The following is a 10,354-nucleotide window of genomic DNA, read 5'->3' as shown; positions in this document are numbered from 1 at the left end:
ATAAATAAAATATTTTTAAAAATTAAAAATGGAAGTGCCTTCTGACCCAGCAACCCCACTTCTGGGAGTATGTCCCAGAACCCAGAAACACCGATTCTGAAGACCATGTGCACCTCCACTTCACTGCAGCAGCATCTACAATTGCCAAGACCTGGAAACAGCCCCAGGGCCTATCAGGAGATGAGCGGGTGAAAAAGCGGAAGTATATTTACACGATGACATAGTATACAGCCACTAAAAAGGAAATCTACTTTTGCCATAGCATGAGTGGACCTGCAGATGATTATGCTAAGTGAAGTAAGGCCGTCAGGGAGAAACAAGGACCATATGATCTCACGAATATGTGAAGTCTGATGAACAAAATAAACTGACGAACAAAATAGAAAAAGAGCCCTGGATACACGGAACAGACTGACAGCTGCCAGGGAGGCAGGACGACTGGATGAAAGAACGTGAAGGGATCAGCCAGAGAACATGTGAGCAAAACCCATGGACACGGACAACAGTGTGGTGGTGGCCAGAGGGAAGGGGGTGGGGACTGGGTACAGGTGGGCATAGGTAGGAAAAAGGGGGACATCTGTAATACAGCCAACAATAAGAACTAAGCATCTATTATTTCTTAAAGTCAGTAGCATGTCTTACTTAATTAGCAGTAGCATCTTTTAGTGTAAATAAAATAACGGTGTGCTTCCAATTAATATGCACTAATTACTTACCAAGTTCGGTAAGATATGGGATGACTCTGAGCTAGTTGCTTCACCGTTCTGTGCCTCGGTCTCCTCAGGGGTAGAACGGGGACAGGACCACCGCACAGGGTGGACGCGAGGACCACGTAGTGGCCGGCACACAGCAGCATTCCGTCCGCGTCAGCCGCCCTCACCGTTATCTCAGGAACAGTGCAAAAGTCTCCTGCTCCCCAAATTCCTTCCTCGCCTATTTATTCATTCTTTCTTTACCAGTGAATATTTTCCTAAAGGGACTTAAGCCTTAAAATACAAATCCTCCAGGGGGAGAGAACAGGCTGGCAGTCACACTCGGATGTAAAGACTACTAGAAGACGCTCTTCTGAGGACAGATTTTGACAGAGGAACAGGGAGGGGTCCCAGAGGACCAGCGGGGTGTGAAGGCGGGAAGGGAAACTGGGCCGTGTCTAGCATCTAGCGAGGGAAGGGCAGCGGCAGCCAGGCTGGAGGCAAGTTTGCTTTTCACTCAGTTTTTCTCGGGGCTGAATCCAGGCTTGTTTCCCTGAGGGCCTCGTATTACTCTCTGCTTAGAAACTGAGCATCCCCAGAGGCTTCAGCCCTTCACACCGGATCAGGCACTGAATGTGAGGAACGAGATGCCAGGGAGGCCCCCGGGGCTGCAGGGGGGGGGGGGTGCGGGGGGAGGCCAGGGGGGGCGGGGAGAAACAGGAGATGGGAAGAGGCCAGAGACCTGCTTTTGTCTTCTTGCATGCACTGAGCATCCGAGCTAAGGGGACCAGAGTTGGGGAACCTCGAAACCCAACTCCAAACTGTGAGGTAACGTCTCTCTTCCCTTTGAAAAATGTTTGATTATACACCAGGATTCCCTTCACCATTATCAGCACCCCCTGTAAATAAATGTGGCCATTTCTCCGATGCAGCCTTATCTTTCTTTTCCTAGGGAACCTTCAAACAACCGAAGCAGGGAGGAGCAGAAGAGAGGGACTGAGTGGACCAAGCTCGCACCTCACAGGCACAGAACCTGGAGACGAGTTTGGCCATTTGCTGGCTTCTGTGACCTTGGACCAGTCTTTTCACCCGGCCGAGGCTCCCCAGCAAAGCGCAGCCAGTGCCCTTCATTTTGCCCACTGTCCGCAGGGGCCACGAGTGTCAAGCCCAACAACACAGGTAAAAGTGCTCAACAAAAAAAGTAACAAAAAAAAATAACAAAAAGAGGCAAGACAAGCTACTGACAAAATTTATGTGTCCTGTGTCCCAATAATCCCACTTGGGGAACTCTGGTCTATAAAAATATAAGCCTCTGTATGAAAGGAATTCTGTATGAGGGTATTTGTCATAGTTCCATTGGTATAGGGAGGGAGGGAGGGAAAAGGAGAACAAATTTGAAAATTATTTGAATGACCCTCAACAGGGGACTAGTCAAATAAGTTTATGGTGCATCCATACAAAATGGAATATTATGAAGCTATTATTATTTTACTGAGATTTATATATCCTAACCTAGAGTATTTTCCCTGATATAGCTTTATGTTAGAAAAACATATGAAGATTTGCTTCTATTATTTTCTTTTTTAAAGGGCAAATTTTTAAAAAAAATTTGTAGGAACATTAAAAAATGTGTAAAACTAGAGAACAAAGTGTGAACACTGATTGTCTGGGGAGGGTGGGGTTAAGGGAAGATAGAGGACGATTACTAATAGTTCCTTTCTGCACCTCTGAAATGTTTGACGTGGTAAAATAAATACACACTACTTTTATAAAGTCCAGCAAAGCTGGGGAAGGGAGGGAGCAGAGAGAGGGGGAGAAAGAGTGAGAAGAAAGGGAAAAAAGGAGAGAAAGAGGTCTGTGATCTTCAATCAAACTAAAGGGAAGTCCCTAGAATGTCTCCAGGTTTCCAGGATCAGCCTTGGTTCTTCAAGGATATTAGGGATGTCAGATGCGGCATTGACCTTGACCTAAGAGATCATAACTCTATGGCCCAATCCCTCCTTCCTCAGAGACTGCTGGGTTCCAGGGGTCCAGAGAGAGGAGTCTCTTTGTTGTTACAACTCAGTATGAGCATCCGTTTCCTGGGTTGAGTGTGTATGGCGTCTCTCTGAACCAAAAATACAAAAATCTTTTGCATTATCTTTACCTTCCTCTACCTGATATGTGAGTCTCCTGCCCCCTAGAGCATGTTGACATTTTACCCCAGAGGGAGATGTCTGAGTCCCGGCCAGCACGACACTAGAGGTGGGTGCATGCCCACTGGCTCCCGGCTCCCGCCCCTTCCTCAGCTCGGCTCCCGGATTCCTCACCGGCAGCAGCGGTGGGCAAGCGTTTCAGGAGCCGCCGCCAGCAGCTGTTGCATTTTGCCCAGTTAGAGATTTGTGCCAGGCCAGCACAAAGTTTCAAGGGTCATTGGAGGTAAAATGATGCCATAGAAAGCCCTCAGGACTCAACAATGTTTTAAAATAATAAAGCTGGGCGCTGGGAGAGTGCAGAGAGAAGAACACTCACACCCTGCTGGTCTGGGGACCAACAGCTACCGCATCTCCGAATAGCAGCTGGGTAGCATGAAGAGTCTTAAACATATTCATATCTTTTAAACAAATATTGTTTCCTAAAAAAATAATCAATAAATACCAAAAATACAAATCTCACGTAATTGTGGGAATTAATCAATTGATTCATGTTAAATGTTTAAAATGGTTCCAGGTACCTAGACAGCCCTGTGTAAGTATTAGCTAATAATAACTGTTATTTTTTCCTCTAAGTTTTGCTTGCTTTTTAAACCTTCTAGAATATTCTTATATTTATAACCAAAAACATTTTAAATAGCAATGTCAATCCTAAGGGAATAATCTAAAGATGTTTAAATGCTCTATGCCCAAAGATGTTTGTGCTATCGTCTGTAATAGTGACAAAGTGGAAATAACCTCAATGCAAACAATAGCGATTGATTTGGTAAATGATGAAGCCTCCACATGACTGAGTACTTTGTAGAAATTAAAAGTGATGATCCTGAGGAATTTTAATAACTTTTGGAAATGCTAACGTTCCTAAGTTAGGAGGCAAAAAAAGGGGTATGAGATTGTATACAAGTCACATACTTTCAACCCTGGTAGAAAGGGAAGGGAAGGGGAGGGGAGGGGGAGGTGGAGATGGTGGTCACGATGGTGACCTTTCCAGCGTCCCCACCACACCATGACTAAACTGTGGCCCTATGAGGCAAAGAGAGTTGCCCGAATCATCCAGCAAAACTCAATCAAAACAGACCCTGAGCCTGCAATTCCCTTTCTTGGGGCCGGAACCATCTCCCCAGAGACTTTCTTTCTTACCTTGCTGCCTTCAACCCCATTTTCCCTTTTGGAAACAACTGAAAATATCACTTTGATATTTAAAAACGCAAGTTACTGTCATGTGTCCAAAGTAATAAATTTTTACAATTTCAGTGAAACTAAATGAAGGAAAGCAGGATCCCTTTTCTGTACCTAAGGAGTCACACATACCCATTCCCCCACAACCCATTAGTTCCAACAGGGTTGGCTCGTTGGCAGAGTCTCGTTGTGACTGCACAGTGACCCCGGCTGGGCCGTGCTGGGAGCAGACCCTCAGACAGACCCGGAACCTGGGCCTCTGGGGGTTCTGAGCCGTGTCTGTTGCCCATCAAAGCTCAGGCCTTGGAGCTGAGGGAGGTTCGTGCACATGAAGGCCAATGGTCCCGGGAGGAACAGGCCTGAGATTTACAGGTCTAGCCTAGACGTCAGGAAGCCCCAACGCTCATTTCTTGATGCGTGAACACAGTTTCCTTCCCATCTGTTGCTTCCCTCCTAAACTAGAATCTCCACTTCTCGAGGGAAAGCACCTTCCTACTTACTGAGCACCCACTCTGCGCCCGCACAGTGCTAGATGCCACTGTGGTCACTGTTGCACCGAGGACAGAAATGAGTCGCAGCCCCCGAGTGGCTAAGCAACTTGTCCAAGGACACACATGCTAATAATAAGCAGCAGGACGGAATCTGAGCCCTGACTCCCATAGCCTTAACTGCACGGGTTTCATCTCCCCTTTGACAGGCGTTCTAAGTGAGCTGGAGAGAGCGCTCTCTGGGTGGGGGCCGCCCGCCTCATTTCCTGCTGCATCACCCCCACCAGCACATCCTATGGCTGTCTGAGGATTAAGTGAGATAACGGAAGACAAGCACTTGATGTAGTGCAGGGATTACTGGTGCCAAAATATAGGCTCATCTGAGCATGGCGCTGACACTTAGTAGGTGATTGGTCAATAAATATTTAGACTGCTACAACTTTCTATCTGGGGAGGACTTCAGAAAACATTTGCCGCCACCCTCTCATCTTACGCAGAGGAACAGTAGTTTGGTTAGAGGGTAAAACTCATTACAAGCAAAAGTGGAGGTGACTCGAGTCCGGCTATCCCTTCTCTCCCCCAGCGGTTTTCAAACCCTGCTCGGTACAGCGCTGCAGTCTTGCAGAGTTTGGGGGAGGTCCTACAGAATGGGGAGAAGATAAGAAGGGAATAGAGTCCCTCCCCACCAACAATGCCCTTCTGCTTTCATCCATTTTTAAACTGGATTCCTGTCAAGAGTTCACGTGACAAAAGTGTTCTGTGGCTTAAAAAACAACCTTGAAAAGTTGACTTGATATTTCATTGTTGCATCATGGGGAACTACATGCAAAAATGTGAGAGACTTTGCACACACTTCTGAAAGCTGATACATTGGGTTAACAAAAAGATACAAAGATATAAAAGATTTCTTTTCTTAAAGAATCTATTTATTTTTAGAGAGAAGGAGAGAAACATTGATGTAGGAGAGAAACATCAACCCGTTGCCTTTCACACACCCCCAACCGGGGACCCAGTGCACAACCCAGGCATGTGTCCTCACCAGGAACTGACCCTGCAATCTTGTGGTTTGCGGGACAACACCCCACCCACTGAGCCTTGCTAGTCAGGGATATAAACGAGTTCTTGATGTAATTAATAAGCTAGACACAGTGAAATACATGAAACTTCACACCCAGCAGGTGCAGAACACTGACGCTTTCGGGGACTCGTGGAAATCTTACAAAAATGAAGGGCATGAAGGAAGACTCCAAATACCCCGAGAATCAACGTCTTACAGGCTGTGTTCTCCGATCACAGCAGAATAAAACGAACAATTTTTAGTTACAGCTTTCAAATTCCACATATCTGCAAACTAAAACATAAACATTCAGAATGCTACCAAATAATCTTTGGGTTAAAGAGATGTCCATGAATGAAATAAGAGAACATTTTTCATTGAAAAACAATAATATTTGTAGATAATGGCAAAAGTAGTACTAAAAGGAAAAATTATAGCCTTAAATATATTAACAGAAAACAGCAAAAATGACCAAACTAATTGTTCAACTCAGGAAGATGAAAGAGTATCCTATCAACCAAAAGATAATAGGATGAATTAGGTTAAAAATACAGAAATAAATGAGTAAACAAAATTTTTAGTTATTAAAACAAAAATTTCAAAATATGGATGTTGGAAAATAGTAACAACCTCACATTGTTTCTCACAAAACCTCTGTAATGGGGTTCCGGCCAAGATGGAGGCATAGGTAGAAACCCTTGGCTTCTTCGCACAAGTAAAAGAAGGATAACAATCAATCTAAAATCAATAAATAACCAAAAGGACCAGAAAATCAAACTGCATGGAACTCCGACAACTAAGGAGTCAAAGAAAAAAATCAACCAGAACAACCAGACTGGTTAAGGCCACAGACCGCACAGGCCGACTCAGAAAAACCACAGCAATGCGGCACACCGTGGGGGCAGGGCTGGCTGCCGAGCTCAGTGGGCTCATGGGAGGGACTGACTTAAGGGGAAAACTGAGACCCAGAGCTGACTGTGGGCTAAGGCTGGGGCTGCTGCAGTGGGAGGTACTCCCAGCCTCACATGAGACTTGGAAAGTGTGCTAGAGGTGAGCAGGCCAGCCGCACTGTTCCCTCTCTGGCCCCTCCTCCACAGGCAGCGCAGCACCAGCACCACAGCAAAGAGGGTTGCCCTGTGGGGACGGGGGGGTACCTAAGGCCCCATCCCCTTACAACCTATCAGCTGTGCCAAGACAAAGAGATATGGCCTAAAGAAAGAACAGAACAGAACCTCAGAACTAAGCAATGAGGAGATCACCAACCTATCTGATGGAGAATTTAAAGCTCTGGTAATGAAAATGCTCACAGATCTGATTGAGCTGGGTTGAAAAATGAAAAACCAAATGAAGAATACCCAAAGTGAAATAAAGCAAAATATTTAGGGAACCAACAGTGACAAGAAGGAAACCAGGATTCAGAGCAACAATTTGGAACAAAAGGAAGAATTAACATCCAAATGGATCAGAAGAAGAAACAAGAATCCAAAATACTGAAGAGAAACTTGGGACCTCTGGGACAACTTGAAATGTTCCAATATCCAAATTATAGGGGTGCCAGAAGGAGAAGAACAACAGCAAGAAATTGAAAACTTATTTGAACAAATAATGAAGGAGAACTCCCCCAATCTGGCAAAGGAAATAGACTTCCAGGAAGCCCAGAGAGTCCCAAAGAAATTGGACCCAAGGAGGAACACAGCAAGGCACATCATCATTAAGTTACCCAAGATTAAAGACAAAGAGAGAATCCTAAAAGAAGCAAAGGGAAAGGAGACAGTTACCTACAAAGGAGTGCCCATCAGATTGTCAGCTGATTTCTCAAAAGAAATCTTACAGGCAAGAAGGGGCTGGAAAGAAGTATTTGCAGTTGTGAAAGGCAAGGACCTACATCCAAGATTGCTCTATCCAGCAAAGCTTTCACGTAGAATGGAAGGGCAGATAAAGTGCTTCCCAGATAAGGTTAAGTTAAAGGAGTTCATCATCACCAAGCCATTATTACATGAAATGTTAAAAGGACTTATTAACAAAAAGGACAAGATCAAAACTATGAACAGTAAAATGACAACAAACTCACAACTATCAATAAGTGAACCTAAGAGAAAAGAAAAACAACAAAAACAAAAACTAAGCAAACAACCAGAATGGAAACAGAACCAGAGAGATGGACATCACATGGAGGGAGTTCAGTGGGGAGGGGGAAGGGAGAAATGGGGGGAAAGGTACAGGGAAGAAAAAGCATTATTGGTGGGCATAAAATAGATGGGAGACATAAAAAAAATGGTATAGGAAACAGAGGATTCAAAGAATTTATATATACAACCCAGGGACATGAACTAAGGGAGGGGGAATGGTGGAGGGTTGGGGGGGCAGGGTAGAGAGGGGATAAAGGGAGAAAAATTGAAAAAACTATAATAGCATAATCAATAAAAAATACTTTTTAAAAAACCCTCTGGAATGACTGACCTAAAAATTTAAAAGATGTCATACAAATTTTTTAAACCACAGATTGATAACATAGACATTTTTAATTTAAAAATTATAAACTATATGTAATAAAACAAGGAAATCTAAATACGTAAATTTCTTAAGTATACATAATTACCAAAATTGGTATAAAATATAAAGCATAATCAAATTTGCCATTTAAAAAATTAAGATAATAGTGCTCACTTCGGCAGCACATGCACTAAAATTGGAACGATACAGAGAAGATTAGCATGGCCCCTGTGCAAGGATGACATGCAAATTCGTGAAGCGTTCCATGTTTTTAAAAAATTAAGATGATAATAAAAGTCCTTCCTTATTGCAACAACAACAAAAAAGCCTGAGGTTTAAATGATCTACAGAAGAGTTTTAACAAACTTTCCAGGATGATATAATCCCACTCTTATACAAATTAAGAAAGAAGAGAGAGAGAGAGAGAGAGAGGGAGGGAGGGAGGGAGAGGGAGAGAGAAAGAGAGAGAGGAAGGAAGGAAGGAAGGAAAAAAGGAAAGGGAAGGAAGGGAAAAGGGAAGTAAAAGAAAAGAAGGAAGGAAGAAAATATATAAAAAGGCAAGATTTCCAATCAATTTTTAAGAGACTCATACAAACTTTACCAAAACTAGGTAAGAACACTACAAGTAAAGGAACATTTTATGCCTGTTCATTTAAACACATAGAAGGAAAGTTTGAGTACAATGTTGGCTTTTAATTTCTTTTCACACAATCTGTCATAATCAGGTAGAATTCACTTTTCAAAGGCTAGTATGATTTAGCATTATAAAAATATATCAATATAAGTCTCTAAAATCAAGGAGAAAATTTATATGACCTCAGTAGTTACAAAGAAGGCATTTTTATAAAACTTGATACCTATTTAATTATGAAAAACCCTTAGAATACTGGAAGTGAAAGAATTTTCTGTAACTTGATAAAAACTATATTCCATAAACCTACATCCAATATTCAACTAATGAGAACCCTTGAGACATACTCGCTTCAAATCTCCTAGCCTTCTAATCAAGAATGTGCTGATTTCAGCTGTCACCAGTACCACCTAAATAATCCTGGAAACTTTGCCCAATTTAATAAGACAAGAAAAATAAAAATGTAATATTAGGAGGGAAGGGATTGATAGCAGATAATACAACCATCTATGTTAAAGTAACAGAATTAAGAAACAAATTAACAGAATAATAGAATTCAGTAAGTTTGCCAGATTTGAGATACTTACAAAATGCAGTAACTCATAGAAAACATATATTCATTTATAATAGCAACAAAAACTACCAAATAGCTAGGAAGTATAATGCAATAATGTACAACACCATTATTTTAAAATATAATTAATGACATAAATGAAGACTTGAAATACAGTTATGTTCATCAATGAAATAACTCACATTTATAATTATCTTGATCTCCTATTTATCTATTAACTCTGTGCAATTCATTTCAAAATTTCAGCAGAATTTCCTGAGAAATTTGATGAATCATATTTAAGTTAGTCCTCCCTTCCTAAAAACAGGCAAGTTGCTTTTTGTCTCCTATAACTGTGTGTGTGGGGGGGGGGCTCGAACATGCACGGACAGTACTAGAACTTATGAAGGGGGACCTACAGACTAGGCCAAGGACACTGAGATGCCTGTGAGAACCACGAAAATTTTTGTAGAGCCCATCTCTGTCATTGTTGTGACTCCCTATTCTCTACAGTCTCTGTATCTCAATCTGCAAAGTGATCTGTGGGAATGTTTTGCAAAGCATCGCCTGTTTCAAACACCAAGTGGGGTTAGTGTTGAGAAGTCACATGTCCATCCTGCCCAGGCCTTCAGTGGTGAATATTTGCTACATTTGGTCTTTTCCGCTTCTGCATTTCTATTTATGGAAACTATCTCTTCCCTACCCCTAAGTGGTTATGGGGATGCTGTCACTCAAGTGGCCCTGCTCCCTCTGCCACTCAGGGGGCTACCTTACGTTCCCCATCTCTTTAAACCCCTCTGCGGTGGGCATATGGCCCAAGTAAGGCTAATCAGAGTCCACTTTAGGAATTGATATAAAGCTTAAAGAGAGTATACGGTACTCTTGCTGAGATCAATACCTATGATCTGTATCTTGTATCAATGTTACAGGCCTAGAGTTCCATTACCTATTTTTACCACCCTGTGGAGAGAACATTCCTAACGATGAAGCCTGTATATACATAAGGACTAAAAAAAGGCAGGAGGGCTTTAATGATATTATTTCAACTGCTAGATTGAGTCATGCCTGA

General features: G+C 42.6%; 1 non-coding gene across 1 annotated transcript; it reads left to right on the top strand.

The window, feature by feature from the left end:
* Nucleotides 1-8,267: 8,267 nt before the first annotated feature.
* Nucleotides 8,268-8,374, top strand: LOC114510522. The gene has a single exon (XR_003685684.1). It is a non-coding gene; the product is annotated as a U6 spliceosomal RNA (small nuclear RNA).
* The last annotated feature ends 1,980 nt before the right edge of the window (nucleotides 8,375-10,354 follow it).

Source organism: Phyllostomus discolor, chromosome 13, assembly GCF_004126475.2.
Source record: "Phyllostomus discolor isolate MPI-MPIP mPhyDis1 chromosome 13, mPhyDis1.pri.v3, whole genome shotgun sequence".
Taxonomy (NCBI): Eukaryota; Metazoa; Chordata; class Mammalia; order Chiroptera; family Phyllostomidae; genus Phyllostomus; species Phyllostomus discolor.
Note: the sequence above shows the minus strand (reverse complement) of the source record. Positions and strands in the feature narration are given on the sequence as shown.